This window comes from Heloderma suspectum, chromosome 4, assembly GCF_057233095.1.
Source record: "Heloderma suspectum isolate Gila_16-S chromosome 4, 16-S_ref, whole genome shotgun sequence".
Taxonomy (NCBI): Eukaryota; Metazoa; Chordata; class Lepidosauria; order Squamata; family Helodermatidae; genus Heloderma; species Heloderma suspectum.
The window spans coordinates 182,466,006-182,471,907 of NC_139461.1; positions in this window are offsets into that span (position 1 = coordinate 182,466,006).

Consider the following 5,902-nt stretch of genomic DNA (forward strand, 5'->3'; position numbering starts at 1 on the left):
TCCAGTGTCTAGAGCACTTTTGAAATGGTTTTGAATTAAAAAAATAATATATTTAAAATATAACGGAGAGGGAAATAGCTAAACAAGCACTCATTTTTTAAAAAAACAACAGCAGCAGCAACAACAACAATAAAATAAATGAGATTTCAGAGCAGTGTAAAAAATACACAAATCATAATACAATAGAATAATAACCCGAGTATCATAAAATGGCAGCAATTAAATGAACAAATGTAGCTATTTAAAGAGAAGAAAGGTATAGTTTCCCTTAGGAGTGCAGTTGCCTAGACCAGAATATTTATTGAACTGATCTAGTCAGTTTCATCACTTCAGTGACTTGTATAAAAGTAGAAGAAGAGGCTATGATATGGGATTAAGAAAACAGAACGTACAGACCTTTCTCTCTGCAGCAAAACTTCTACTTCTTTCATTGAATTTGTACATCGATCGAACTATCAATGGGCAGGGCTAGTGAGGAATAGAATAACAGGTTAGTTGTTCTTTACAATCCACATAGAGCATCTCACCTGCCTGCTCCTAGATCTCATCCTCATTGCATTTTTTTTTAATGGCTGCGGAACCACATGTCGCTATTTTTGTGCTGTAGCCAGGAACAGTGCCAAGGAAGGCATCTCTTTCAAGGATCAACAGAAGTTGCAATGGATGTTCCACTGATTTCAGTTGGGCTGAATTGTAGGTTAGACACTGTTTCTGCAAAGAAAGGTGACATTTAAATCGTACGTAGCACAAATCACGTGAGGCCTGCATGAGTTTGCACCAAACTTCACTTAATCTTCCTGAGGCCCTGTGTCCTTCAAGTCAGGAAAAATCTGGCCCTTGCCTCTCATTTTGGCTCATTGCCCTTTTGTCTGGAAGATTCATCCTCCCAGCATCCCCCACATATGATCAGACTATGGTCTGTTTGTCCCCCTAATATCACAATAAATGCACCTCTGATGAATTATTGAATCCTAAGGGAATCAATTAAAGATATGATTATTGTAAAAGATCAAAGCTGGACACAACCCAGCTAAAAGGAAAAGTAAGTTAGAGTCATGATTCTTCTGTGAAAAAGGTCAGTTTAGTCATCTTTAAACATTGTAGGCATCTATGCTGCATGAACATAAGGTAGTGGGTTGCTGACCTTTGCTGCTCTTGAATGTTCTTTTTAAATCACATTTTTACTTTCACCTTGGATTTGCATCATTTTGGCAGTTGGCACCTGGATCATAGACTAGTAATTGGACTGCACCCTTGGTAACCCACCAGACCAGACCCAACACAGCCAGCCTGCCCTGGATGGCAGCCCACAAGGGACTTGAGAAAATTGGTTTTGCTGCCTGCCTGGGAATGCCAAATTGGGCAGCTCCTCAAGCACATGGCATAGCACAATCCATAGATCAGGGGTGATTTGGACCCCAATTTCCATTTTGAAGAAGCTCCCTGGGGGCCACATTTCAGTGATGAGAGCGGCCTAAAAAAGGGGCCAAAACCCCAGCATATTTTTGGCTTAAAGCTCCTACTAACTAAGCCTTTGGAGAGGCATTTCAACCTTTTAGAATGGGGAGAAAACTGCACAACAGCCAGGAAATCACCCGATGATTGGTGGTTGGGGGAAAGGGGTGCGGCCAGGGGAAGGGGCATGGCTATCCAGGGAACCCTGGAAGGCTGGATTTGGCCCCTGGGCCTGAGGTTCTGCATCTCTGCCATAGATAATGGGCTATCTCAAACTTGGTGGACTTCAAGTAGGGATGTGCGAACCCACTGCTGACAGGGTGACCACCCAGCCCCTGCTCGCTGGTTCCCGGACCATGCTTGAGACCCTCCCATGCTCAGTGAGTGGCCCGCACTCACCCCAGTGGCCTCGGCGAGCTCCGCAGGTGCCATTTCTGGGAAAATAAAATGGCGTTCACAAAAAGGCGCATTTTGCGTGTACACAAATGTGTACATTTGCAAACATGCACATTTCTGCATATGCAAATACGTGCATTCACCAAAATGTGCATTTTTGTGATCGCCATTTTATTTTCTCCAAAATGGCACCTGTGGAGCTCGACGAGGGTGCCGGGGTGAGTGCGAGCAGCTTGCCTAGTGCGGGCAGGGGGCGAGTGGGGTCAGGGGCTTGGTGAGTGGGACTCGGGGGTGCGGGCAGGGGTGGGGGGTTCCGCCAGATTCCCGGACAGAATAGGGCACCCCTGTCATCCCTAACCTCAAGTTATGCAGGCTAACACACAAAGTATGATGCTTTGAACAGAGGTCAGCTCTGAGATATCAGTGTCTCTTCCATCCCATCCTCTTCAATTCCTCAAAGAGACATTTGTTCCTACAGTTCTTTCTTTACATCTATGACTAATCTTCTTCTACCCTTTGTGAGAGGATATTTAAGAAAGCAACAAATATTTGGCCTGGAGTCTGGGAGAAATGCTCTGTTTCCCCAACAGACTCTGGCTCTTTGAATGGAAGCCTTGCCTCTCACATCCTCTTTGTAAATTACACCTATAAACCTTTTTTACTGGCTTAGGTCACCATACCCTGCAGTCAGGTTGGGGTGTGTGTGACTCACTGGTGCTTCTTTAATTCAGGTGTTTTGTTTCCATGCCCCCAGAGATGAGCCATTTTAGCCCCAGTTAAATATTCCATACAGTTTTTCTGCAACTGACATTGCTACACCCCTTCAGTTGAATGGAAGCTGTAAAAAGCTTAATTACCAGCATTTGGACTGATTGCTGGTGGTGATCATCTCAAATAGCCTTAGCTTTCATTGTTTAAACATTTCTGCAGAATTCTGAATATCCTGTGAAAGACAAGCAGAACACTGCTTCAAAGCTAGGGGCATAAAAACAAAGTAGTAACCTAAGATCGTAGCATTCAAATGATCTACGTGTGGGCGTGAGACAGAGCTTACTTCAGCCAGCAGAAAAGTAATGCAAGATATTGTGACTGCTATTCTTCTGAGTATTTATTTCCTTGAAAATGAACACTAAAAATTATCCATCTGGCAGCCAATATGCTCTGTCAATTTATCATATCTTCCTTCCTTTTTATGGTACTTTCCAGATTCTGAATGATTTTTGACACACACAATTGCAACTTGAAATGCAGGCAGCATGTGTCATATGAATAGAGTGCTGGAACTAAGCTGGCTTGCTACCTTGCAAGATTGCTGTGAGGATAAAATGAGATAATTCCACATAGGTCAAATGGCACTCCTTGCAGGAAGGACCGGTTCCAAAATCATTCATATATATGTATGTATGTATGTATGTATGTATGTATGTCTCTCCAAGCAAAATAACGTCAAAACAAGCAATTGCACCATTAGTTCACACACACAGACTGGCCATCTGAACAATTTATCAAAATTGAGCTTTAGTTGTGCCTGGATATGACTGGTGACCCCTTCATGGATCACTGCCTTGTTGTGGCGAAGGGGCTTGCGTAACTCAGTGAAGCCATAAGCTATGCTGTGCAGGGCCACCCAAGACGGACAGGTCATGGCGGAGAGTTCTGAAAAAATGTGGTCCACTGGAGAAGGAAATGGCAACCCACTCAGTATTCCTGCCAAGAAAACCCCATGGAACGTATCACAAGGCTAAAAGATATGATGCCGGAAGATGAGCCCCTCAGGTTGGAAGGTGTCCAATATACTACTGGGGAAGAGCAGAGGGTATTTCCAAGTAGCGCCAGAAAGAGTGAGGCAGCTGGGCCAAAGCCGAAAGGACACTCAGCTGTGGATGTGTCTGGTGGTGAAAAGAAAGTCCGATGCTGTAAAGAACTATATTGTTTAGGAACCTGGAATGTCAGATCAATGAATCAAGGTAAGCTGGAGGTGGTCGAACATGAGATGGCAAGATTGAACATTGACATCTTGGGAATCAGCAAACTCAAATGGACAAGCATGGGCGAATTTAATTCAGGTGACCATTATATCTACTACTGTGGGCAAGAATCCCTTAGAAGAAATGGAGTAGCACCCATAGTCAACAAAAGGGTGGGAAAAGCAGTACTGGGGTACAATCTCAAAAACAACAGAATGATCTCAGTATGAATCCAAGGCAAACCATTCAACATCACAGTAATTCAAGTCTATGCCCCAACCACTGAGGCCGAAGAAGCTGAGGTTGATTGGTTCTATGAAGACCTAAACACCTTCTAACTTTTTTCTAACACCAAAAAAAGATGTCCTTTTCATCATAGGGGATTGGAATGCTAAAGTAGGAAGTCAAGAAATCACCAGGATAACAGGCAAGCATGGCCTTGGTGTGCACAATGAAGCAGGACAAAGGCTAATAGAGTTTTGTGAAGAGAACACGCTGATCATAGCAAACACTCATTTCCAACAGCACAAGAGGTGACTCTACACATGGACATCACCAGATTGTCAATACTGAAATCAGACTGATTATGTACTTTGCAGCCAAAGATGGAGAACCTCTATATAGTCAGTCAAAACAAGACCTGGAGCTGACTGTGGCTCAGATCATGAGCTTCTTGTTGCAAAATTTCGGCTTAAATTGAAGAACGTAAGGAAAACCACTAAACCATTCAGGTATGACCTAAATCATATCCCTTATGAATATACAATGGAGGTGTTATTTAACTTATATGCAGAGTACATCATGAGAAACGCCGGGTTGGATGAATCACAGGTTGGAATTAAGATTGCCGGGAGAATTATCAATAACCTAAGATACGCAGATGATACCACCCTAATGGCAGAAAGTGAAGAGGATCTAAAGAGCCTCTTGTTGAGGGTGAAAGTGGAGAGGGCAAAAGCTGGTTTGAAACTCAACATTAAAAAAATGAAGATCATGGCACCTGGCCCCATCACTTCCTGGCATATAGAAGGGGAAGAAATGGAAGCGGTGACAGATTTTATTTTCTTGGGCTCCAAGATCACCGCAGACGGAGACTGTAGTCATGAAATTAAAAGACGCTTGCTCCTTGGGAGGAAAGCTATGGCAAACCTAGACAGCATAGTAAGAAGCAGAGACATCACCTTGCCGACAAATGTCCACATAATCAAAGCTATGGTTTTCCCAGTAGTAATGTATGGCTGTGAGAGCTGGACTATAAGGAAGGCTGAGCACTGAAGAATTGATGCTTTTGAATTGTGGTGCTGGAGAAGACTCTTACAACTCCCCTGGACTGCAAGGAGGTCAAATCAGTCCATCCTAAAGGAAATCAACCCTGAGTGCTCATTGGAAGGACAGATACTGAAGCTGAAGCTCAAATATTTTGGCCACCTAATGCGAAGAGAACACTCACTGGAAAAGACCCTGATGCTGGGAAAGATTGAAGGCAAAAGGAGAAGGGGATGGCAGAGGATGAGATGGCTAGATAGCATCACCGATGCAATGAATATGAACTTGAACACACTCTGGGAGAGAGCGGAGGACAGGAAGGCCTGGCATGCTATGGTCCATGGGGTCACAAAGGGTCGGACATGACTTAAAAACTGAACAACAACAAATGATTGGTGTAGCTCAGCTTTCCCCAACCTGGTGCCTTCTGAATCTTTTGGACTTCAGCTCCCAGACATGCCAGCTAGTATTGCCAATAGTCAATGTTGGGAGTTGTAGTCCAAAACACCAGTTTGGGGGAGGCTGGTATAACTGGATCAGGATAAAGCTAAAGAAAACCAAACAAGGAACATACAAATAGGGTGGGTGACATAAAGGAGAGGTGATGGAGATCAAACAGAAGATGCAGATGATAGGTAGAACCCAAGCAGCACTAAGCAGGAAGTATTGCCCATTCTGCTAGCAGACTCTACATGCTTCCTTTTAGAGGGGATGCTGGGAGAGCGACACCAAAGAAAACAGGGAAATTCAAGTGCTTTCCATTAAACATGCATGTAAAGACAGGGTAATGCTGTGGAGCTATGCTTGATAAATTGTTT